This window comes from Eptatretus burgeri, chromosome 8 (assembly GCF_056783735.1).
Source record: "Eptatretus burgeri isolate ZD-2024b chromosome 8, Ebu_testis_v1, whole genome shotgun sequence".
Lineage (NCBI taxonomy): Eukaryota > Metazoa > Chordata > Myxini > Myxiniformes > Myxinidae > Eptatretus > Eptatretus burgeri.
In genome coordinates this window covers 82,572,259-82,599,707 of record NC_140968.1, presented here as the reverse complement: position 1 = coordinate 82,599,707, position 27,449 = coordinate 82,572,259, and the positions used below count along the sequence as shown (strand labels likewise).

Sequence of the window (27,449 nt, the reverse complement as noted above, 5' to 3'; positions counted from 1 at the left end):
GTCCGTGACAATCCATCATGGAAAATGACATCATAAAATCGGTGTAAGCTCACAATTTGAAAGTTATAGCACTTACAAAGGTGATGTAGACAGCGATTTGTAGGTATATAGATCAGGCATTCGATGATATGAGTGAAGAGAGTGAAAAAAAAGAGTGCTTTATCGTTAAGAAACCATTGCGACCTGCTCCAAGCAAAGGCATTGTTGAGCGCCGAACAAAATGTGATGACCAAGATGGTGCGCCACCATCTTCATGAGGCTAATTAGGGTACCCTGTGAGTACAGGGTACCCTATTGTTTTCCTTCTGTTTATTAGGGTACCCTGTGAGTACAGGGTACCCTATTGTTTTCCTTCTGTTTATTATTATTATTATTACGCATTATTATTATTATTATTATTTTTCATTGACATTTTGCACCCTTTTTCGCTTTAAAAATCATTTTCTCTGGAACACTAAGTCCGATCGACAGAAAATTTTCACCATAGTATGTATCTTTTTTGATAGCACAATCACGTTATAATTATGACGTCATTGGTCACGTGGTACGGTCGCCATCTTGAAAAAAGCGATAAACTTTGGACATCTGTATCTCGGAAACCGTGCAATGGAAAATTTTTTCGTTTGATACATTTTACTAAGCTCCCTATGGGGAACACGTGTGATTTTTCGTGACGTCATAGGTGAAGCGATATACCGGTGAAAATTCGTCAAGTAGAACGCCATATAGGAAAAATCTGAAAAATTCTGAGCGTCATCTACACCAAAATTCATCGTCAAAAATGTTTTTTGACGTCATCGATGACGTAATTCGGCCGCCATCTTGTTTTTTAGTGTTTTTTAAAAAATCTTCTTCTCCAGAACGGCTGTGCAGATTGGCGCGAAACTTAACACGCACATTCTCCCTGAGGTCCTCTTTCAAGTTTGTTAATTTGTTGTTGATCGTCACATGGTTTGGCGGCCATCTTGAAAAAACCCTAAAACCTTCAAACATCTTCTTCTCCAGAAGCGCTGGTCCAATGAAGGCGAGATTTCAGAACTATATTCGTGAAATGCATGCGATACAAGTTTGTTAATTTCGAAGTGATAGGTCACGTGGTTTGGCCGCCATGTTGGATTTAAGAAAAATATTAAATAATGTTTTCTCTGGAATTTCAGAAGCCATCGAAGCGAAAATTTGCAAGTGCCTTCCTCCCTCAGGTCTGCATACATGGTAAAAAAATTTTACCTCAGAAGTCACATGGTTTGGCGGCCATCTTGGATAGAAAAATAGACCTTATCCGATTTACACGAAACTTCACATAGTTGTTCGGGTCGACGAGGGAAAGCAGAATTTAAATTTATGATATCATAGGTCACAAGGTTCGGCAGCCATCTTGGATTGAAAATGAATAAATTTTAAAAATCTTCTTCTCCAGAAGGGCAAGACAGATGAAGACGAAACTTCACACATATATTCCCCATGAGGTCCTTTCTCAAGTTTGTTAATTTGTTCTTGATCGGTCACATGGTTTGGCGGCCATCTTGAAAAAACCCGAAAACCTTCAAACATCTTCTTCTCCAGAAGCGTTGGCCCAATGAAGGGAGATTTCAGAACTATATTCGGGACAGGAAGGCGATATAAGTTTGTTAATTTCGAATTGATAAGTCACATGGTTTGGCCGCCATCTTGGATTTAAGAAAAATATTAAATAATGTTTTCTCTGGAACCGCTTAACCTAACGAATCGAAAGTTTGCAATTATCATCTACCGTCGTGTATACAGCGTGGTAAAAATTATGATGTCACACGTCACATGGTTTGGCGGCCATCTTGGATAGAAAACGCACCTTTACCGATTAACACGAAACTTCATAAAAGTGTTCCAATACCCAGTAGGAAGCAGAATCTAAATTTGTGATGTCATAGGTCACATGGTTCGTCAGCCATCTTGGATTGAAAATGAATAAATTTTTAAAATCTTCTTCTCCAGAAAGGCAAGACAGATTAAGCTTCTAAACTTCACACATATATTCCCCATGAGGTCCTTTCTCAACTTTGTTAATTTGTTCTTGATTGGTCACATGGTTTGGCGGCCATCTTGAATTTACCTTTAAAACCTTCAAACATCTTCTTCTCCAGAACACCTGATCTGATCAAGGGAAACTTCACACCCCTATTGCACATGAGTAGGGAATACAAGTTTGTTAATTTCTAATTGATAGGTCACATGGTTTGGCAGCCATGTTGAATTTAAGAAAAATATTAAATAATGTTTTCTCTGGAACTGCTTAACCTATCGAAGCGAAAATTTGCGTCTGTCATCGTCCATGATATCTGCATACATGGTAAAAATTATGAGGTCACAAGTCACATGGTTTGGCCGCCATCTTAGATTGAAGGATAAATATTAATTCATGTTTACTCTGGAACCACTACTTCTATATATGCGAAACTTCATATTTATAATTTAGGCTACATGTGAAACAAAAGTTTAAAATTTCAACCTGATCGGCCGTGTGGTTTGGCAGCCAGAATTATTTAATTATTTGAATCTGGTCGCCAGTAATAACGAAATTGAACGTTTTGTGCTGCCTGGTTCGTAACTCGTCTGTTCCGCGCCGTCTCGAAGCAGGCCTGTGTTTGTATCACCATTAAATAATGTTTTCTCTGGCACCGCTTATCCTATCAATGCAAAACTTTGCGACGATGATTTAAGTCTCATGTTTTATCAGTTGTGTCAAAGGCACTTCTGGGTACCCGGTCATCACTGCCAGCAGTTATAAAGTGGCAGTTCTAGTTATTATTATTATTACGCATTATTATTATTATTATTATTTTTCCGCCGGCATTTTGCACCCTTTTTCGCTTTAAAAATCATTTTCTCTGGAACACTAAGTCCGATCGACAGAAAATTTTCACCATAGTATGTATCTTTTTTGATAGCACAATCACGTTATAATTATGACGTCATTGGTCACGTGGTACGGTCGCCATCTTGAAAAAAGCGATAAACTTTGGACATCTGTATCTCGGAAACCGTGCAATGGAAAATTTTTTCGTTTGATACATTTTACTAAGCTCCCTATGGGGAACACGTGTGATTTTTCGTGACGTCATAGGTGAAGCGATATACCGGTGAAAATTCGTCAAGTAGAACGCCATATAGGAAAAATCTGAAAAATTCTGAGCGTCATCTACACCAAAATTCATCGTCAAAAATGTTTTTTTTGACGTCATCGATGACGTAATTCGGCCGCCATCTTGTTTTTTAGTGTTTTTTAAAAAATCTTCTTCTCCAGAGCGGCTGTGCAGATTGCGCGAAACTTAACCGCACATTCTCCCTGAGGTCCTCTTTCAAGTTTGTTAATTTGTTGTTGATACGTCACATGGTTTGGCGGCCATCTTGAAAAACCCTAAAACCTTCAAACATCTTCTTCTCCAGAAGCGCTGGTCCAATGAAGGCGAGATTTCAGAACTATATTCGTGAAATGCATGCGATACAAGTTTGTTAATTTCGAAGTGATAGGTCACGTGGTTTGGCCGCCATGTTGGATTTAAGAAAAATATTAAATAATGTTTTCTCTGGAATTTCAGAAGCCATCGAAGCGAAAATTTGCAAGTGCCTTCCTCCCTCAGGTCTGCATACATGGTAAAAAAAATTTACCTCAGAAGTCACATGGTTTGGCGGCCATCTTGGATAGAAAAATAGACCTTATCCGATTTACACGAAACTTCACATAGTTGTTCGGGTCGACGAGGGAAAGCAGAATTTAAATTTATGATATCATAGGTCACAAGGTTCGGCAGCCATCTTGGATTGAAAATGAATAAATTTTAAAAATCTTCTTCTCCAGAAGGGCAAGACAGATGAAGACGAAACTTCACACATATATTCCCCATGAGGTCCTTTCTCAAGTTTGTTAATTTGTTCTTGATCGGTCACATGGTTTGGCGGCCATCTTGAAAAAACCCGAAAACCTTCAAACATCTTCTTCTCCAGAAGCGTTGGCCCAATGAAGGGGAGATTTCAGAACTATATTCGGGACAGGAAGGCGATATAAGTTTGTTAATTTCGAATTGATAAGTCACATGGTTTGGCCGCCATCTTGGATTTAAGAAAAATATTAAATAATGTTTTCTCTGGAACCGCTTAACCTAACGAATCGAAAGTTTGCAATTATCATCTACCGTCGTGTATACACGCGTGGTAAAAATTATGATGTCACACGTCACATGGTTTGGCGGCCATCTTGGATAGAAAAACGCACCTTTACCGATTAACACGAAACTTCATAAACGTGTTCCAATACCCAGTAGGAAGCAGAATCTAAATTTGTGATGTCATAGGTCACATGGTTCGTCAGCCATCTTGGATTGAAAATGAATAAATTTTTAAAATCTTCTTCTCCAGAAAGGCAAGACAGATTAAGCCGAAACTTCACACATATATTCCCCATGAGGTCCTTTCTCAACTTTGTTAATTTGTTCTTGATTGGTCACATGGTTTGGCGGCCATCTTGAATTTACCTTAAAACCTTCAAACATCTTCTTCTCCAGAACACCTGATCTGATCAGGGGAAACTTCACACCCCTATTGCACATGAGTAGGGAATACAAGTTTGTTAATTTCTAATTGATAGGTCACATGGTTTGGCAGCCATGTTGAATTTAAGAAAAATATTAAATAATGTTTTCTCTGGAACTGCTTAACCTATCGAAGCGAAAATTTGCGTCTGTCATCGTCCATGATATCTGCATACATGGTAAAAATTATGAGGTCACAAGTCACATGGTTTGGCCGCCATCTTAGATTGAAGGATAAATATTAATTCATGTTTACTCTGGAACCACTACTTCTATATATGCGAAACTTCATATTTATAATTTAGGCTACATGTGAAACAAAAGTTTAAAATTTCAACCTGATCGGCCGTGTGGTTTGGCAGCCAGAATTATTTAATTATTTGAATCTGGTCGCCAGTAATAACGAAATTGAACGTTTTGTGCTGCCTGGTTCGTAACTCGTCTGTTCCGCGCCGTCTCGAAGCAGGCCTGTGTTTGTATCACCATTAAATAATGTTTTCTCTGGCACCGCTTATCCTATCAATGCAAAACTTTGCGACTGATTTAAGTCTCATGTTGTATCAGTTGTGTCAAAGGCGGACACTTCTGGGTACCCGGTCATCACTGCCAGCAGTTATAAAGTGGCAGTTCTAGTTTTGTTTGTTTTTGTGATGAGCACCCATGAAATTATCTTCAGAAGGGGTGTTTAAATTTACCCAAACACCAGCTTTCATTCATGCTTCGTATGCGTGCAAAGTTTTGGGGCTGCTAAGTTTCATGGTTTTGGAGTTATGGAAGAGACGGACAGACTGACTGCCGCAAACAGATATTTATTAGTTCCATAAAAAAGGAAAACCGAGATCTTCCCAAGAGGGGTCCAGGGGTATGCTCCCCTGGAAAATTTTGAAAAATTTATGTCACAACATGCATTTTGGGGGTGATCCTGTCCACATTCTAACAAAAAAACAACAACAATGTAAATAGCTTTTTGGTTTTACAGTGGTATGAGGAAATACCACTGTAGAAAGTGATATTTGGGGAAGATTTTTTTTCATTCCTTTCTGGAGCCTCGTGTTGGCTGAATGGTTAGGGTGGCAGGCTTAAGATCTTAGGGTCTTGTGTTCGGGCCCATCTCCTCCTGTTGAATTAACACCAGATGGGTTGAATCAGTCCATCATACTTCCGAAGTTTGCAAAATGAGTAACGGGGCACTGCAGCAGCGGGTACTGAATCGGCGTTGGCCAGCGGTCAGAGTCGTCAACGTATGAGTGACTGGAATACGTCTGAAAAGAGTAAAAATGCCACAAGGGAATGGTAAGTTGCTGAGGTACTGTACTTCGCTGAAGCACCCTCTGGAACCTGGCAGGTCTGAAGGCAGGAATATTGATGAAAGATCCAGGATGATATCGACTCTGAACTCTTCAGACGAACGACACCAACCCACATAAGGTAATGCAAGACGTGCAAAGGTACCACAAAGTCAAAGAAGAGCTCGTTACACACGAGCCACACGAAGGTGCCAATATCAAGGGAAGAATCGTTACCATTGAAACTCCACCATAAGTGTTGCCCTTTTCAGTACAACACCAAGTAGAGAAGATCTTTGTAGAGTGGAATGCGTCTGATAGACACCAACAAATGGCGGTCGTTCGCGCCCAAAACACCAAGCAGGCAGATCTTTAGCGTGGAAGGAAAAGACGTCCGAGGCCTTCACAATCCGAGTCAATCCTTTATTCCACCCACGACCCAATAACCCGCTCGTCTCTCTTCTGGTTGCACCCAGTTCCGGAAAACCCATGATCAACCTGAGCTTGAGAATATTTACATATTGTACAAACAAACAGACAGACAGACAGAGGCATGCCTTTTTGGTTATAGATCTCAATGGCATGCAACTTCTCCTCAACCTTATGTGAGACGATTGAAGAAGAATTCAGCTGAAGGATAAATAGCAAGTCCCGTCTTGGTGATAACTCAAGCAGTCTTCTCCCCAGCTATTATAAATCACCCACGTGGGATGAATGCACATCATTGATTTCCATTCCGATATGGGAAACCCTGCCTTTTCCTTTCCCCCGAACCCCTTTTACATTTTCCTCCATCTTCAAAAAAAAACTCAGTCTCAGTCTCTGTCTCCCTCGATAACCAGTGCTGATGAATCTGCTGGCGAGGAAAGGTGGATACGCAACACCGATGTACACACACAGAATCCTGCCTGGCAGATATTTAACCATGGGAACTCACTTGCAAGCTTTTGTACTCAGGTAACTGCCAAAAATAGCTCATAATAAAAACTACCGTGGGAGTTGTGGTTTATTTACAGCCTTGCATATTGATACGCAATGTCGACTAAAGTAGTTCCTGGCCTGCCGCTTCTGTGTTTTATGGCGTTTCATCTTTTTTTCACAGTTTTTTGCCCTTTTTGGATGTATAAAATATCACATTACACATGGATCGGTTTTCAGCTGCCCCAACTCCACTCCGCTGCTTTACACCCATTGGCTACTCAGCTGGCCCAACTCCACCCCAATAAAACCATGCGCCGCCATTCCATGAAACAGCACAGATCGGCAGGCCTCAGGCCTTAGACCTGAGTGTCCGTCCATGGCCCAATGCAATTGAACTGATACCAACCAGGTATATAACCATGATGCACATAAGCACTACGGATGTTTTTGCTTCATGTATGTACATACGGTTATTTTTTTTTTATGAAATGGGCAAAGCCGAGAAACGAACAAAACACGGTGTGGTAGAAAGGTTCTTCTTCTTCATTTTGGTGCTGGTATCGGCTCAAGCATGCATTATAGCAAACTAATTTATATCTCCCGTTTGGTATCCAAGTTGTCTTCAATGGTTTCTACCTTCTTACTATAAATGGATGAGGTGTGTGTGTGTGTGTGTGTGTGTGTGTGTGTGTGTGTGTGTGTGTGTGTGTGTGTGTGTGTGTGTGTGTGTGTGTGTGCGTGTGCGTGTGCGTGTGCGTGTGCGTGTGAGATACTATTTATGTCGATGAATTACATATGTCTATTCATAAATTACGCACTATTGGAGTGTACCTTTTGAGCCTTTTGACTCCCGAGACCCCTTCGAACTTTGAAGACCCTTTAAGACCCCCAATACCCTGAAGACCATGAAAGGCATTTAAGACCCTGATGACCCAGATGACCCAAAAGACCGTGAAAATCAGATGATGCAATACACTGTGAGGACTCAAAAGTCCCAAAAGTCCCAGGTGACCAAAAAGACCCAGGGAACCCAAAACATCCAAAAGACCCTGACGACCCAAAAGTCCCCAAAGACCCAAAACACCCAAAAGATGCAGAATTAAGTCTCCATCTCAGATCCCTGGTCAGAATCCAAGTTTCACGTCCATAGAGCAAGACTGGAAGCACCAAGGACCCGAAGACTCAGACTTTCATCATCCTGCACAGGGACTGACAGTGACACATCCCATGAACCAGTGAATCCATGACTCCCCAGGCCCGACCCAGACATCCATTGACCTCTGGGTGACAGCCAGCAACGACATGAATATCAATGCTAAGGTAAGTGAATCTCTCTGCGACCTCAACATCCTCACCACAAACAGGTACAGACAGGATAGCAGTATCCAAGACGTCATTGAATGCCTGGATATTAGTTTTGAACGAGGAAACCCCTTAATCCCAGCGGCTCCGACTCCTCATTCAGCACCTCGAGGGCCACCAAAGGGATCTCCAGAGTTTCCACAAAGATGACTGCATCATCTGCGAAATTGAGGTCAGAAATCTTGACATTCCCAAACGATGCACCACAGCTTCATCTCTCCGACATGCTCCTTATAATCCAGTCCATACAAGTGCTGAAAAGTGTGGGGGCCAGTGCAAACCCCTGACGAACTCCAGTAACAACTGGAAATAGGTCGGAGATGGTACCACCACATTTCACAGCACTCTCAGTGCCAGTGTATAGTTCAGACATTAGATTAATCAGTTTTGGTGGCACCCCACGAAGGCCAACAATTAATCCTCCGGAGGGCATCCCGATTCACTGAATCAAACGCTTTACAAAGATCAACATAGGCTGCAAACAGCCCCTGTTGAAACTCACATCTGCGTTTGGTGAGGACCCAAAGGAGAAGGACACGGTCAATTGTTGACCTCTTTGGTGTAATGCCTGACTGCTCTGGGCGCTGGTGATCAAGCAGATGGTGGCGAGCCTGATCAAGAATGATCCAAGCAAAGAACTTGCCCGGCAATGAGAGCACTGCCAGCCCTCAGAAGTTGTTACAGTCTTGGCATCACCCTTCCCTTTCCAGAGAGGGACAACAAGGCTCCTCTTCCATTCAGTTGGGATGATGCCTGTGTTCCAGGCCGAGCACAGAACTGAATGCAACGACACGAGTGCAGCATTTCTACCAGCCGTGAGAGGCTCAGCTTGGATGGCCAGATCCCAAGAGCTTTACCCCATTTCAAACAGTTCACAACAGCCTGTGTTTCCACAAATAAAGGTGGATTACAGTTGACGAGAGGGTCAGCAACAGGGATAGTAACACTCCTGACATCCGACTCAACAGCTGGTGGATCAGCCATGTATAGCCACTAAAAGTAACCAGCCCAGCGGCCTTCACTTTGGACAGTTCTGTAAAGAGCCCTCCACCCTCCACTCTAACTGCAGTACACTGAGGGATGGGCTTGAAAGAACACAATGTGCGAATTCCCCTGGAAGCAGGACAAGAATGACCTAACCACAGGCGATGCTCTAACCCCTCACAGATTCCTTGTACATAGGCCTCCTTATCCCCCCTCAGCACCCATACAGTTTTATGCCTCAACTCCGTGAACAGCTCAGCTCTGCCATTAAGCCTAGCCCTGTGACTCTAGTCAATGGTATCCAGTGTCCCATGTGACAAAATTCGTCTTTGCCCCATGGTGAGTCCCAAGTCATCCACCGGCAACATCAAGGATGGTGGACGTGAAGGCACTCCAAAACTCTTGAGGATTCAACAAAGCAATCAGACCCCCAAATCCCCACCCAGCCTGTTCGCAAACTCCTCAGCTGCCCTCTCATCCTTGAGCTTTCCAACATACAGCCTTAGCTGGGATGATACCATTCTCCCAGATTTACGCTGCAACTTCAGTGTTGCTACCACAAGCATGTGAGCGGTATTGAGGAATTGTGCACTCCGGTAAACCCTGCAGTTCTGGATCATCCTCCAGCGAACATCAACGAGCACACAGTCAATCTCGTTTGCCACACCACCAGCAATTGAATACCAAGTCCAGCAATGAGCCTGTGGGTGTTGAAACCATAAACCAGCCACCCTAAATCCATGACTTCTTGCAAAGTCAAAGAACTTAGTGCTTTTATGGTTCATAGGTCCAGACCCATGGGGACAACACGTCTCATTTCAAACCCTATCAGTTCCAGTCGATGCGTTGAAATCTCCCAAGATTAAAAGAGTATCTCGCCTCGGGCACTGATCAACCACAGACTCGGGCGTGGCATAGAATGTGCACTTCACGGTGGGATCACTTGCCTTAGTTGGAGCATATACAGAAACCAGGGAAACGACACCCAAGGAGTGACGAATCCTGAGTCTCATAAGACGTGCATTGACTGGTGTAACCTCAATCACCATTGGAATCAGCTTATTGGATACAGCTACAGCAAATCCTTGGGCATAGTAAGATCAGAGCAACCAGACCAATAGTAGGTGTAACGACCCACCATTATCTTGCCTTTATTTGGTCTCTGAACCTTAGAGTGTTGCAATACCAATGTTCAAAAGCTTGAGCTCAGATAATAACAGAGATGGGTGATCATCCTCTCTTAGTGATAGGACATTCTCGGCAGGCACCCAAAGGGACTGCCTCAGGTTAACCCAAGGAGGCTGCCATCTTGTGGACAACACCTCAGCACCACTCCGACACACACAACCGCAATCTGGCCTGGGAAGGTTACCCCATGGTTTTCCTCCTATTAATTATCAAAGAGTGGGGGTCCCGAAGGATTTGCCCAAACCCCATCATCCAGTGAGCTGCCCTGCAGAGGTCAGCTGCATAGGAGGTACTCCAATGGAGTGGGTTTTCAATTTTCTTTGCTGTTTTCTTTGTGGAATGGAATGTGTTTTGTTGAATGAAGGGTTTTACGATGGCCGGATTGCAAATTCTGCCACCAACCTCCTAAAAAAAGTAACCCAATTGCAGAAGGACATCTGCAGATACCGTTGAGCACTAGATATCAATGGCTATTGGCTCACAAGGAGCTCCTCCGCCCTTTGATGGGTTTTGTTTTTAATCCTGCTGGGTGTCCATATTACAGCGGTCAACCATTGAAAACAACCTTTTCATACCCTACTATAAATGGTTGAGGGGTGTGTGTGTGTGTGTGTGTGTGTGTGTGTGTGTGTGTGTGTGTGTGTGTGTGTGTGTGTGTGTGTGTGTGTGTGTGTGTGTGTGTGTGTGTGTGTGTGAGATGCCTCTTGTGACTATTAATCGTGTACATCTATGAATTAATTACATATCATTGGATTGTACTTTTTGACCCATTTGACTGCCGAGACCTCTCCGACCTTTGAAGACCCTTTAAGATCCCAAAAGACCTCTAATTATTGCTATTATTAGCAAATACAACCCGTTGCTCTGCTGATGGGGTGTTAAGGGTTGGGGTGGGGGGTGGAGAAAGAGAGAAGGAGAGAAGAGAGAGGGTAGGGAGAGAGGGGAGGCAGAGAGGACGAAGGAAAAGGAGGGGCGAGGAGGGAGGTGAGGGAAAGCCAGGAGTGGGTGAAGAAGGGGGAGCGAGGAAGGAAATAAGACTGAGGAAGGGGGTGTGGAGTTGGGGAGTGTGACACCTCACCAAAAGGAGGGGTGAGAGAGAGTGGGGGGGGGAGGGAGGAAAACAGAAAGAGAGAGAAAGGTGAGGGGTGGAGGTGGCATGAGCAAAGAGAGTGATACGTTTTGCTTAATGACTGAACAAAAAAAAACAACTCATGTCAGAACAGCTGTACACACAACAACACCATATAGTCTGTAAAGTTTACCAATGGCACATCTGCAAAAACTTTGATATCCCAGTTCTAGAGAATTTTATAAACCAAAAGCCATCACTGAAAACATGAAAGTACCACTCACGTACAACGTAATGATCCCATCAAGTGTGAACATCGAAAACAAAGTGTTGTGACCAGATATCATACTTTGGTACAAAAAAGAGAGAAGAAGACATTGCCAAATGAGGTGTTAATTCCAGTGATTTTGGGCTAAATGAGGCAGACATCAATAAAATGACCAAATACCAAGACCTCAAGAATGAAGTGAAAAGATCCAAGAAGCTGAAAAATGCCAAAGTTGTACCAGTGAGGATTGGAGCTATGGGAATGATGATGAAGAACCTCACAGAGATATGAAAAACCATCCCTGGGAATATGACTACAAACAAACTACAGTTCAAAACTGTCCGGGGCTCAGTAACGATACTGAAGAGAGGCTTCGGCACAAAACTTTGAGAACAGAAAACTTCACAGCTTTGTCCATGAATCGTGACCCTGACAGAAATAAAGGGGGATACTTTGAGCCCACCCTGGGAGGACTCCATTCTACATTCTAAAATCCGCATACAAAAAACACACACACACACACACACACACACACACGGAGGTGGATATTTTGATACATGGTAGGTCGATGTTTCACCTCCTGAAACCAACGTACATATAGAGATAGCAGACAATAGCAACTTTCACATACACCCACATGTGTGCACACTCACAAACACACACTCATACGGGGAGGTGGATACTTTGAGACCTGGGAGACTTTGAGACCATTCCATTTTCTGAAATCCTGACATAGAGATAACAACCAACGACCAATAACCAATAACACACACACCGGTGCCAAGTGCCATTGTGGTAATACAGTCTATATACATACACACGTGCAAATGTACACACACACATAAAGTAAATAAAAACGACAAACTCAAATAATTACCTTGAAACAGCATTCTTTGAAAGAGGATTTAAAGTGAGTAATTCGTGAAATTCAATTCAAAAATGTACCAAGCCACAGAACACAAAATGTCTATCTATACTCCATGCCTTCACAGCAAGAACAAACATGGTGAACACCTGGTCTGATGGACCTTGTTGTTGTTTTTTTTTAAAATAAGTATTGATGTTGAAGTGAGAGGTGGTTTACAAAAGATCACACAAAGGTTAAACAAAGCGATGTACTGTAAAATAAATTGCACATTTTCATTGGATAGGACACCTCCAGAGATACTCACCGCACGGCACTGTGGGACCCAACAAAGGTGGAAACGTAGTCTAATCAATGTGAGATTGAAAGCATGTGTACATTTTCCTAAAACGAACAACCAAGTAGCTTGGAGAGTGCTCACCAATTGGCTTAAGCATTCAAGCAAGCTCTCCAATGAAACGGTTGATAAGAAACGGCTCCCTTGGCACGCAATTGGCAATCACCGAACTGTAATATTCAATATACACCCTCCGGAGATACCTGGAGTGTCACATATGTCCGAATTGGACAAATGAACACTTTTATAGGAGTCGGAACTGCTTGTAACTTTGACTGTGGAGCTTAAATTTTGTAATTCTCCTTAGTTTGAGAGATACTCAGGGAGATCGCATGTGCGAAAATGAAATACAACAACGAACGCTGACATCTCCGGGTGTTTATAAGCATTGCAATGTACCCAGCGATTTGTAGCTATGATGAACAGGCATTCGATATGAGTGAGGAAAGTGATGAAAAAAAAACGTTATCGTTGAGAAATCGTTGCAGTCTGTTCCAAGTCAAGGTATGTTTGAGCAGGCCAAAAAACATGGTGGCTTCAGACCCTAGCGACGTTACCAAGGAAACACCGTGAGACCCCAGAGAGCGAGGTGGCCGAGGATTGACAGATGAAGGATATAATTAAATAAGGCTGTTAATCATCTTCAAAAGGGGTGCTTTAATTAACCCAAACACCCAATTTTCACTCTTGCACTTCCTTGGAGTTTTCTTCCTGAGCATACAAAGTTTCAGGCTGCTAGGTTTTATGGTTTTGAAGTTACAGAGGAGACACACACACACACACACACACACACACACTCACACACACACACACACACACACACACACACAACACACACACACACATATACACACACATATACACACACACACACACACACACACACACACACACTTTTATTAATATAGATGAGGGTTTGAAGGCTTCCAGACTGGGAAAGCTATCGTTTTTGTTCAGACTAGCAAAAACGCTAAATGCTCTGAAAACCAATGAAAATTTGGTCCAATCGCCCCCGAGTAGATTCATCCACGGTTGTTTAGGGTTCCTTCTTCTTCTTTAGGACCAGTATGGGACATTTTCCCCTTAGACAATATGTCTAAGCATCATAACAGTGAATTTATAAAACATGCATTTACAGTGTTTGTTTTTACTATGATTAATGTTTCCTCCATAACCAGTTTAACTGGACACATTCCACCCCAGCTATGACGTTATGAACCCACGCCAATTCCAGAAAAAGCTTTATTTTTAGTCTTTCTTTTTTAAGCTGTAACTTCAATGAAAACTAGAGAACATATGATACAATGCACTGATGCTCCACTGAAAGCAGCAATAATTTGTCAATAACACACTCAGTGAAAGCACCTGACAATATACGATCAAGCTTCATAGTGACTCTGCCCAACCATCACAACATAGTACCTCTGCCTTTCTGAACTAAGAGCTTGAGCTGACTCTTCTAATTCATTGCCTCAGTGATATTTCCAATTGGTATCGATTCGTTCTTCTACATTTCTTACCCAAAAGAGGGTACAGTAACATCCCGGTCGGCAGTTGTCAATTCTTACCTCAATTTCATGACAAAGCTGGCCATTCTGACGGGCAGTAGAATCCACAGCCTAAATCTTTCACCACCAGACACCAAACACCTTTCCGGCGGAATGCCTTCCTCATGAAGTGGAATGAGAGCACAATCAAATGCACCTCCTCGTAAACGCGTGACAGGTTGTGTCATGTTGAGTCCTCCAAGCTCGAGGGCCAGGTGTGGGAGGGAGGTGAACATTCATGAAAGGGTTACACATGAAACTGATTACGAATCACTTACTCCCATGTTTAGTTGAAAATAAAACTATCTTACTGCTTAAACAGTCAATATTGTTCAAGTGACAGAAATGCGTGTGTGATCCTTTGCTGAAGCGTGACAAAGTGCAAACTTGTTCCCACTTCGGTAGTTGCCAGGTGTATATAGAGGACTTTTTTGAAAACTCTCCACCAAAGTAAAGTTAAATGCATTCTGTCATTTTCAACCACTGCATTTACTTTTTGCATTTATAACCAGGAGCATGTTAACTCCCGCACCCTGAGAGAGACTTTTTTCAAAAAGAAAACCTGCTTTTATTGACACCTGAAAAATTCCTTCGAGTCATCCACCAAACTTTTCGACAAAGCAAAATCTAAACAACCATGTACTTATACAATGCAATGAAACCTGTTAACTGTCTGAGTGGGATGCCAGGATGGCTTCGAGGTATGCACACTCATGCCTGAGCTGTCTATCCTGGGTTTGAGTTTCGACCCAGCTATAAACTGTCACCGTGATGTTTTGCATGCAGGGTGATGCATCAATGCATGAGCGGTCTCTTGGCAGGACTTTGATATGGAGCATCCATACACCAACGATAATTATAATTGGTGGACGCAACAGATCTTTTGGTTTCTTTCATGAAGAGGAAGCAAATTATTGCTGGTACGCTGAGCACATTAAAAATTAATGTAGGGGGGCACTGCATAATGATTACAGCATCTCCCCTCCCCCCTTGTCCCAATGTTTGAAATTTGTTTTAAGGTTTTATTCCTTTTAACTTGTGGAGAAATCCAGGGTGGACAGTCTACGTGTTAAAACCCTCATTAATGGAGAGCGCTGCTTCAAGCTAGCCCTTCTGCAGTGATTAAATGGTGTGCTGTGTATTATAAGGCACCCATTGTCAAGCGCTCTGGGGATTTGCATTGGCGGTTGGCACACCACACATACCTTTACCAAGTCATGTTTTATCCCATCGTTTATGTTCCGAAAATTTGAAAATGTATCTTTTTTGTGACACCCATGAAAACATTTTTCATACTTTTATCGAGTACTTGAGGTCAGCCCCCCCTTAAAGAAAATTACATCACAAATGATTCAGGGACTCGGTTTGATTTTTACGCAATTTGTTTTTAGATTTGGTTGAAATATTTCTCACTGATACAAAAATGAATGTCTTTTAGCTAACTTCTAGTGCTCCGAGGTAAAACTTGCCATATGTTTATAAACTAGCAAACACCACCGTCGCTTCATACTGGGGCGGGTGAGGGGGGATGGAGAGGGGTATGGAAGAGAGAGGGGGAAGAAGAGAGGAGGGAGGGGGGCGAGGAGGAAGGGAGAGAGAGGAGGGGTGGGGGAAGGGAAGGCAGCAATAGGTGAAAGGAAGGGAAGGCCTGATGTGCGGTGGAGCGTTAATAATGATTCATACTGTTTCATCAAAATGTTTCTGCATAGAATAACAGTGAAGATGGAAACAAAAAAATAGAACCACCTCTCCTGAAGCTCACCTGGATTAGTAGTAATAGTCGCTCAAACCCCCCCCCCCCCGCAGACACACTTAGACTGAATTTTTTTTCATGCCGTGAACAAACTTTGGTACATCAAAGGTTATCAAGGTTGTGCTAAAGTTTCATCAATACCGTGTGTGTAATTTCGGAGAAGAGAGCAAATAACTATTTTGGGAAGTCAAACCCTGCCCCGTAGACCCTCTTAATGAGTGCAGATTTTGATGTAGTCAATAGACTTTGGTTCATCGCAGGTGATGAAGGTTGTGGTCAAGTTTCATCACAATCGTGTGTTCAGCTTAGGAGAAGAGAGCAAATCCCTATTTTGTGGGGTTGAAACACCCCCCCTCCCCCAACACCCCGCTATAGACACCTTAATAAGTGCAGATTTTGACGCAGTCGATACACTGTGGTGCATTATAGGTGATGAAGGTTGTGGTCAAGTTTCATCAAAATTATGTGTGTAGTTTTGGAGAAGAGAGCAAATACCTATTTTGACAGGGGGTAAAAAACACAAATGCCGTCGACCTCCTGAATGACAGCAGATTTTGATGTGGTCATTAAACCTTTGTTAGGCATCAGATATAAAGCTTGTGGCCAAGTTTCATCAAAATTGTGTGTTTGGTTCAAGCGAAAATGACTGAAATGCTAACGGACTCACTCACCTATGGACAATGCTCGATAGCATAAGCTCACCTGATTAAAGTCCAGGTGAGCAAATAATGTCTGAAATCCATTTTATACTGGTCATACGTATAAATACTGCCCAGAGACAGACACCGCCCAGACTCGTCTGGGGACAAACTCCCGACCAGACATAAACACCGCCTGGACACGTTCGGAGACAAACATCATCCGGATACGTCTGGAGCCAAGTTGTCCGAAGACAAACTCCTGTCCAGACTCGTTCAGATATAAGCAATGCCAGGATGCGTCCAGAGTCAAACACAGCCCGGACACAACCACCATCCCGATACATCCAGAGAGAGGGAGAGAGAGAGGGGGGGGGGAGAGAGAGAGAGAGAGAGAGAGAGAGAGAGAGAGAGAGAGAGAGAGAGAGAGAGAGAGAGAGAGAGAGAGAGAGAGAGAGAGAGAGAGAGAGAGAGAGAGATGTGGGATGAGGGTGCAGCACTGTATTGTGAGGGGGAAGAGCAAGGATGGGACAAAGAGAGAGGGAGGGTAGGGGAGGTAGCAGAGAGAACATGTTATGCTTTATGAATGAACACACACAAACACACAAACACACACACACACACACACACACACACACACACACACACACACACAAACACACAAACACACACACACACACACACACACACACACACACACACACACACACACGTAAATGAAACATAAAATACAAAATACTAACCCTTTAGCTGATGATATTGTAATCATGACTCCACAAACCCTGAGTGAAAAGCGAGGTTAATTAATTGGTTCATGTCGATCCATCTATTTTATCAGTTTATGATCATCAGCATCAGTTTACGATGGAGGAACAACTTATTTAAATTGAATGTTAAATTTTGAACACGAATCGGAACATGAATCCAAAGAAAACCTGCTGTTGAACAGAACTTTGGAAAAATGTTTTTACGGATGGAATGAAGGACACAAACAGCAAGCACGAATAACTAATGCAACTTGTTAGATGGGGTGATGTAACATACACTAGGTAAAAAGGCAGTAATACCCTGAATTTATGTATGCAATATACATTTAAACCTCTTTAAACCTTTATTTAAATAGAATTATTAACTTGAATCGTAGAAGACAAATCTGCTGATTGGCGCTCTCAAAAGCATTCCGTTTAGCAGTACTTAAACAAAATATTACACCATTTTACGAGATTCAGACAAAATCGCAGCTCATATGAAATACAGATCATGCTCGGAAATGCAAGGCAAGAGTTTAAAAGATCCTTCCCATGTTCTTTTTCTTATAGTGGGGAATAGTTCAGTATTATCGTGCAAAAGGTAAAAGCATCTATATATTAATACTGAAGGACCAATTTTGTGCTCCTCCTGGCGGTCGCGTCACGTTTTTTCGGTACTGTGACCTGGACTGAAAGAAACTTCGTACCTGTAAGAGTGCAACGCGCATAGTGCCAATAGTCAAACTTCAACTCTGAAGCAGAATAAACACTTTTCGGTTTACATTCGTTTGCATGACGACGTCCTTACGCTGAGAGGCGCAAGGACGTCATGACATCATCGGTCATTCGTTGATGTCATTACGTCTGCTGTCCACAGACCATCACCACTGAAAGGTGTAATTCCACTCCTCGAAAACAGCGTATGCAATATAAAACCCTCTTCTGTACATGCTGACTACCTCAGAATATGAATTTGACACAAAAAATGTAACAAGAAACATTATATATAAAGAAATTCGATAAATCACATTGTGAACACTGGATATATTGACGTCCGAACAAACCCTCATTCTAGAAACTTCGCACAGGGTGTGAGTTTGGCTATCTGTATATAAATACTGAAGGACCAGTTTTGTGCTGCTCCTTGCTGTCACGTCACGTTTTTCTCGGTACTGTGACCTGGACTGAAAGAAACTTCGTACCTGTAAGAGTGAATCGCACATAGTGGCAATAGTCAACTTTCAACTCTGAAGCATCCGTCAGTGACGGGGTTTCGGCTAGTCAATCTTCGTACACATACTGTACTCCCCAAATTAATCATTGGAAGATTGGAGCCACAACACCAGCACCCCCTGATGGCCAACATGGTAGCAGGCCAAGGCAACTTGACTCTCACAGATATTCTTTAGATGTTTGTAATTTCACAACTACAACACTGTTGTGATGCTTAGACATCCCATAATACAACTGCATGATGACACAGTGATTAAATTCTGTCAAATATTTATGAAAATCCCTTTTTTCAAAAAATATAAAAGAAATGCAAAAGAAAAATTATATCAGCTGCAAAAACATTTTTGTAGATACATTATCACATATTTCGTACTTACCCTAACTATTGCTTTAAAATTCAAGCAGCTATGATGCAATAACCTTGCTGATGATTGGAAGTAAGCTGATAGGTCTGTAGTCAAGAGGATCAGTTTTTACACCGTTTTTATGTAATGCTGTGATATTGGCTGATTCCCAAGCAGCAGATGGAAGATGACCTATGGTAAATGACAGGGTGAAAAGGAGAGACAGACGGAGACGGAGACGGAGACGGAGACGGAGACGGAGACGGAGACGGAGACGGAGACGGAGACGGAGACGGAGACGGAGACGGAGACGGAGACGGAGACGGAGACGGAGACGGAGACGGAGACGGAGACGGAGACGGAGACGGAGACGGAGACGGAGACGGAGACGGAGACGGAGAGAGAGAGAGAGAGAGAGAGAGAGAGAGAGAGAGAGAGAGAGAGAGAGAGAGAGAGAGGACATTTTGTTCCTCTTTATTTCCAGGAATCATTGTGCACAAGGATATCATAAACCAAAGGCAAACATTGTACAAAGTTAAAATGAGGGGAGAGGTCGTACATAAACAAGGCAAAATCATAAATTAACTGTAAGGACATCATCAACAAGTTTCCATAATGATTCCTTCACACACCACTTCTGTGAAAACAACGTAAAATCAATGAGTTGAAATTCAAAGTGCAAACGTGATGTGACAAAGGCTTTAAAAAAGATGAACTACATCATCATGAGGATTGTCGGTATTTTGTATTCCATGGTTCCTTGAGAGGTATATCACGAGTTTAGCCTCAGAAGACAAATAATTTACTAAAAGACTCATTTTTGCTTCGGTAAGAGATAATAAAACCGAAAATAAAAAACACAATGTGTAAAAACAAGGCCTAGCCCTCGGAGTACATGTGATAAGATCATAAAAAGGGGGGCCAGCCTGGGGCACTCAATAAAAATGTGGAAAATATTTTCAGGAACACCACAGAAAGGACACAATTCCATGTTACTAGAACATATGCGATGAGACAAAACATTCGAGGGTAAAATGCAGTCAGGGTTCATTCACTTATATTAAAATAAAATTCCAGGACTTTTCCAGGACAATAAATTTCATGAAACAGTTCATCCGGACAGTCAGCCGATACATCAAGAAATTGTTCATCCAAACAATCCACTGATACATCATAAAACTGTTCATCCGTACAGTCAGCCGATACATCAAGAAATTGTTCATCCAAACAATCCACCGATACATCATAAAACTGTACAAGCAGTCAATTTATTCATTATTTTAGCTTCTCAACCTTATCTTCCAGCTTGGAAGATAAAGCGACTAGCTCTGCCTGTTTTGCCTTGGCCGTTCTCCTCAGACTGTTCGACTTGGTTGTGAAGGTAATCTTTCCTGCCACCTCTGCTTTTTCTGAGAAGTCGTCAGCTGATTTCTGTAATGAAAGGACGTCATTCTGCAGTCATTTCATCTTGGATTTTATTTCATCAATCTCCTCAAGCAGATTTTTCCGTTGATTTGTGGCCTCTGCACTTTCCTTCTTCTTCCTTTGCTCGTCGAGATGAGCCATATATCTCTGCCTGCCTGATGCTGCAGATACGAGCAGTTGCTTTGACATTTCTACTTGCTGTGTGCCCCCAACGCTATCTATGTGGTCACAGATATCAGCCGCTGGGCGATGACAGATTCCTCGTGCAGGTTTTCTTCCTCAATCTGTCGATTGACAGAGAAGCCCCGTTCCACCGATGCTTGTCCGAGGGATAGCAGTAACAGATGCGTCACCACCCTCCATAATGAACTGAAGTGTTGGTTTGTAGCCATGGACTTGAAGAGCAGCACATCTATCCTACTCTTGTCCTCGGACGGTTTGAAATTCTTAAATGTGGAGTAGTTAGCAACAAAGGTTGTGTCGATGAACTCGTCAAACTGTTGAAAAATGTCATCACATGCAGAGGCACCACCTCTGACACGGCCCGCCTCCACTAGTGCTGTGAGAATTTTCAGCATTCTCGTGAGGCATACGGCTTTTGAAGTGACCATCTGTCTGGGATCCAGGCATGACACGTTGTTTGTCAAGGGGTACTTCAGGGGACACTTCTCCAATAATTTAACAACTATTTTCAGCAAGAAGTCTTTGCACTGAAGTCTTAGCTCCATGATTTGTCAGTCACTGACAACACTAGGTACCAGTGGCTGGTGATTTAATCTTCTTCAGCTCCTGCTCAGCTGCAAAGCCCAAATCCACTTTGCTACAATTCCGATGGATTTTCTTATCCTTTGGGTCCAGTTTCGCGAGTTTGTTGATGAATGAGGTGTCAACATCCTCCTTCACAAAGCGCTTCACAATGCCAGAGAGCAGCCTGTGTAGATGTTCAAAAATGAAGGGAATCATTGGTTTGTCGGTTTGCTAAGTTACAAGGAATGGCAATACCAGTTTTGCTATTGACAAGAAAGCCAGGAATTTTACCACCTTGAGTGGATATTTTGTACACGAAACCACAGTGTCATAAGATGCTGTTTTGGGTTTTGGGTTTTGGGTAAATCCCTTGGGATACCTTGTGAACGTACACTTTAATGTTTGGCCAAATGTCCATTGCTCTATGTACAACAGGAACATTCTCTACCCATCTACGGGCACAAAATTTCAGTGGAAATAGATAGGTCTGTTCCAGTCGCATTCACATAATCCTCTCTTCCAGCAGGCGTCTCCTTGAAGAGTTTGTGTAAGCTTTTCAAAACGTCCTGAACAGGCCGTGCAGAGGCAGCTGCTCCATCCTTGAAAGTACCATGAACAATATATAGGCCACAAGTTCCAATGCTAAGAAGGGATTGGTTGAAAGTCATTGATATCTTCTCCTGCATTAGACGGTGAAATTTCCAGTTGACGTTAGGTCCATCCATGGATATTTGAAGCATTCGACCGATGTTTAGGCCTTCCGCGCAGTTTTCGAAATGTTCGACCGTGTCCTCCGAAGTCGCTTGGCCCATGAATGTGGATCCGTAGTAATGTGTCCTAAACCTGATAAATGTAATAAAATTCATACATAAGCTAATGGAACAAGAAGCGAATACTTCGATATCGCGCGGCTGGGGGCAGTAAAAGTCGAGGTTAAGGATGATGAAACAATTTTGCAGTTATAAAATTTAAATGTCGACACGGTGAATGAGCATGCATGATGGGAAGAGTTGTGAGGTTGGACAAATTTATATTTATGGCCCTCAGATCAAAGGGACGTACGCGGCCATAAGTGTGACAGAGGACGTGACAGAAGACACAGGACGGAATAGCCAATTATAAAACAACGCGATGTTGTCGCACTGTAATAAACAAGAAAATTGTTTGTTTTTTTCAATTATAACAACTCCAAGATCAGATGAAATATATAGGTTATATAATCGTATTATTGTGCAAGTAATTGTTTATCCCCCCCCCACCCCTGCACCACCCACACACACACACACACACACACACACACACACACACACACACACACACACACACACACACACACACACACACACACACACACACACACACACCCACACACACACACACACACACACACACACACACACACACACACACACACACACACACACACATTTTAACACATTCAATGCATATACAATTACATGTACAACAATTGGATCATCAATGTATTCAGATTATATTAAAATTATCTGATTCACTGCACAACCATTGATCAATGATGCAATAATTGATCATTTAAAACAAACTATATCTTTGGAACTTTCATTACATGTATAATATAATTAATGCATAATAATTAATTACAGCACCTGATCCTTTTCCCAGATTCGGGCATGTATATCCATTTGTTTATTCTTCGTATTTTGATTAAGACTTTCGTCGAAGAGAACAACATAACCATCTTCATCAGAAAATTTTTTTCTTAGTTTGATGCTTGAAGTATGGTGCGACACCGTGATTGCAACATGTCTGCACATTGTCCCGTTGTCCCAGCATGTCCCGATATGAGATTTGGCTAAGTAGTCCCTTCCATTTTAGTAACCGCCTCTCAGTTTTATTTATTAAAAATTCCCAGTTTTTTAAAACAAAATTTTGAGTGCCAAGGAGGACACCAAGATAAAAAAAATTCCATCCCATGCCCATTCAAGTTGCTTGGGCAGGTTCAGAGGAGTGGCGCCATTTTGCAGACCGAGATAGAGAGCTTTGCTCTTTTCCCAGTTCACTTTGGTGGAGCTTGCCAAACTGAATTCATGGACACAGTGGACCAAGGCAGAGACATCCTCATCTAAATGGATAACCGCACAAAGATCATCCGCATAGGCAATTACTTTGACTGGGTTCACCATTGGTTTGGGAAGAAAACCATGAAGATGTTCCCGCACCAAATGAGCAAAGGCTCGATTACTAGGGAATAAAGAAGGCCGGACAAAGGGCAGCCTTAACGAATGCCTCTACTCGCTGGGAAAGGCTGACATAAAATATTATTAACATTGAGTAAACTAAAAATGTTGTTACACAGGAGGTGTATGTAAGAGAAAAAAGTTGCCCCAAAACCAAACCCTCGTAAAACAGAAAAAAAGATAGAGGTGATCAACAGTGTCAAAGGCTTTTTCCTGGTCTAGAAAAACCAAACCAACATTTTTTTCCTCAAGAGTGCAGATATCAATCCTGTCTCGCACAATAAAAATATTGTCGTGTATTGTTCTTTTTGGAACACAATATCATTGATCAGGGTGTATAATTTCCCCAATCACGGGTCTGAGCCGGTTGGTAAGAGCCTTTGAGAAAATTTTATAATCCGTGCAAAGCAATGATATAGGACGCCAGTTGCACGGTTGCTGAAGGTCACCTTTTTAGGGGACAAGGGTGAGTACAGCCCACTGACAGCTTAATGGCAACAAATTCAATCGTAGACCGTTAATCAGAACTTCATGTAACTCTGGTCCCAGAAGGTCCCAAAACGTTTTATAAAGTTTTACAGGCATTCCATCGAGTCCAGAGGCTTTGCCTGTTGGTAGAGTATGTAGGGCAGCCTGAAGTTCCTCCAAAGTTATTTCCTTGTCCAGTTGTAAATGTGCAGATTCTGGTAAGGTGGGTAGGGAAGAAGTCAGGGATTCCACAATCTCATTATCAGTACTCTTGGCTTGGTAGAGTTCAGAGAAAAAATTATTGAGTGAAACCCGGATGTCTTTTTGGCAGTGCGTTATTCTTCCTTCCTTTGTCTTTAGTGAGGTTATCAGTCTGCTGACTTGTTTTTTTCCGAACTTCCAGTCCGAAGAAGAACTTGGAGGAAGTATCCAAGTGATACAGATTTTCCATTCGGAGATGGATCAGAGCTTCCCTGGCCTGCTTTGCACAGAGTCCAGCAAGAAGAGCTTTTTTTCTTTGCAAGCAAAAAGTTGGTCCTTTTGGTATTAGAGGCTGATAGGTTGGATTGCAAAGATAATATTTCTCTGGCAACCAGGGATATAATATATATATAATATAATAAAGTATAATATAATATAATTAAAAGGCTGCCGCTCAACGATTTAAATCATAACCGCACTAGAAATCAAAGTGTCAACATCACCGTCATGCCGGAAAAAAACAAAAACCATGGAGTCTGGAACACTGACGGGTTCCTCGTGTGAACCCCATTTTTCCCCTAAACACTGCCAATACGCCATTATACGGTAGCTGTAAGTTAGAAACACGTTCAGTAAGTTCTGTGGTTGTCCGGAAGACGTCAAATACGTCTACTTACGTCAATATGTGTTGGAGATACGTTACACATAGGTTCAAAGCACGTTACTCATAGGTTAGAAATAAGTTTCGGGTACGCTAAACATTACCTCAACATGTTTCGACTTTTGAGTAACTTACAAGTAACGTGTGTCAACGATCGCGTAACGTGCTTACAACTTATGGCCGGCGTAGGCGGAACGTGTGAGTCATACGCTGGCATATGTCGCAAAATTTTCAGCATGCTTGAAATTTTGCGACGTACTCGGCATACTCCGACGTATGCCAGCGTGCTTCAGCGTACTCTTAACATATACAAAACTTACCCATAACATATTCGACGTGTGCCAGCGTATTCGGCAAATTTTTCATATGTCGGCATACGCTGGCTAAAACGTCAAGGTGTGATAGGGCCTTGACACTTCGATGTCTAGTGCGGTTATGATTTGAATCGTTGAGCGGCAGCCTTTTAAAAGGCTACGCCACGTGATCGTCGGCGATACGCTGCCACACGCTATGCATACGTTAGACTATCGTTGGGCATACGTTGTGAATGCCGACAACACGTGAAGCATTCGTTGGTACAAGTTATCTATAAGTGATCGAAACGTTCTGTGTATGTTACTAATACGTTATGCATATGTCCAACTCATTATGAATATGCCAAAAACTTTTTTTTTAAAGCATCAATAGTTCAGCGTACGCCAGCGTTTTACATACATTTTCATACGTCGGCATACGCTGGCTAACACGTCAAGGTGTGACAGGGCCTTTACCTGTGCTTTGGCATTGTCCCACCATTGCACATGATGGGGAAAGGAGGGTTTACATTGGAGTAAAGTTCTCCAAAAACCACAAAAGGCATCAAGGAACAAATGATCCTTGAGGAGGCTTACATTAAAAGTCCAGTAGGCAGCACCTCGGTTACGAATTGGTAGGTGAATGCGAAGTATGACCATATGATGGTCTGAGAAACCAGTGGGGACGATACCAGTGTGGGTCACAATATTTAAAAAAAATCATTATTAATATAAAAACGGTCTAACCTTGCGAGGGACAGACAGCCATCGAAACACCGACACCACGTATATTGTCATGTTGATGGATTACAAGTCCTCCAAATGTCAATAAGGGTTGTCAATGTCAATAAGATTATTAAATGTCAATAAGAAGGTTGTCAAAGTCTGAGCCAGTGGCTTATTGCTCGCTGGGTGAGGGTCTTTCCCATTGCGATCAATGGAAGAATCCATCGTGCAGTTAAAATCCCCTCCTAAACAAACAAATCCATTAAAATCTAAGTGTGTGAGGGATATTTCTAACTGCGTAAAAAAACAAGTTCGATCCGTACTGTCACTCGGTGCATAGACACTCGGTGCGGTGGAGGGGGGGGGCACAGTTGGAACACCCTCTGGTTCCTGAAATAAGCCTGGATCGTTCCAGACTTCAGTACTATCACCAAAGGCAATCGACAAGGTCCCGTCAGAATCACAGTCTGATTGGTGATGCATACTTGAACCATGCACCATAGATGGAGCAGGCATTTCCATTTCTGCTGGGAAGGAGAAAGCCGTGACCGAAGCAGAACACACACGTTCCACATCTGTAACGTCCGGAGTTGTCTGGAACGCAGATGTCTCAGCCATTATGCTTTTGGTAGAGAGAGGGACCAACATAGTCTCACTTTTCATGTCGATGATGTCAGCAACCACTGAGGTGGTCACATCTACCTCTTGGGGCACAACACCGCCCTCTTGTTCATGCTCGTGCTCATCCCGTACATGATCAGGAGCACTGTCAACATCTACCGGAGCTCGAACAGCAAATTTGTTTTCCGTTTCCAAAACAGCGAGCGAGCTGGCTGTGTCTACATGAAAGCTGTGTAGTTTGCTGGATGGCACAAGCTTTTTGAGAACGCTCACCATTACATCATGACCGTTGATGTTAGGACGCTTGTTTCTTCAGGAGTGAACGGTGACAAAACCCTCATCATCTACTTGAGATTCTTTAACTTTTGCATTTGTTTTCCAGGGCTGATTATGGGAGGTGTCTGCACGTTCCACCACTCCAGATGTACCACTGGTGCTTGGCTTGGGTTCTGCCGCTCTCAGTGCATCATTAGTGCTTGTTCTGGGCTCCTGGCATTGAGATTCCTCATTAGGTTCCACACGGTGACACTCACCATGAGGAATGTTTGGTTTCGGACACGCATTCTTTAAATGTCCATGCTCGCCACAAATAGAGCATGTCATCACTTCAGTAGCAATATAAACTCGGAAGCTACGATCTTTATATTTAAGAGTGACAGCAGTACTAAGTGACCGTGCACCATTCTTCAAAACAATATAACAGTGGCATCGGAACGACATGATGTGTCGAACTGAAATGCCAGAACGCAAACGTAATAGGATCATGGAAATCCGTGACACAACCGTCACAAAATTACTTAAGGCAGCGATAATCTCATCGCTTTTCAAGAAAGGTAGAATATTTGATATAATAATTGAAACAGCAGGTGTGTCCAAAGGACTTACAGAAACAAAAAGATCCGGCAGGAGAGACAAGCCGGTTTCGACCAACTGGGCAACGTATTGCTCTTCGGACAAAAATAGCACAACACGTTGATTCGTC

At 42.6% G+C, this 27,449-nt stretch overlaps 1 protein-coding gene across 4 annotated transcripts in view; it reads right to left on the bottom strand.

Moving 5' to 3' along the window:
• KATNIP (katanin interacting protein) overlaps window positions 1-15,015 on the bottom strand; it is a 102,422-nt gene extending 87,407 nt beyond the window's left edge. For 2 of the 4 annotated variants that reach the window (XM_085892808.1, XM_085892807.1), the window contains exon 1: window positions 14,414-15,013. The gene's annotated coding sequence lies outside the window, so the exon portion shown is untranslated. Of the gene's footprint in view, window positions 1-14,413 lie in introns of all 4 variants that reach the window. The other 2 variants (XM_085892809.1, XM_085892810.1) reach the window with 2 other exon arrangements.
• Window positions 15,016-27,449: the final 12,434 nt, after the last annotated feature.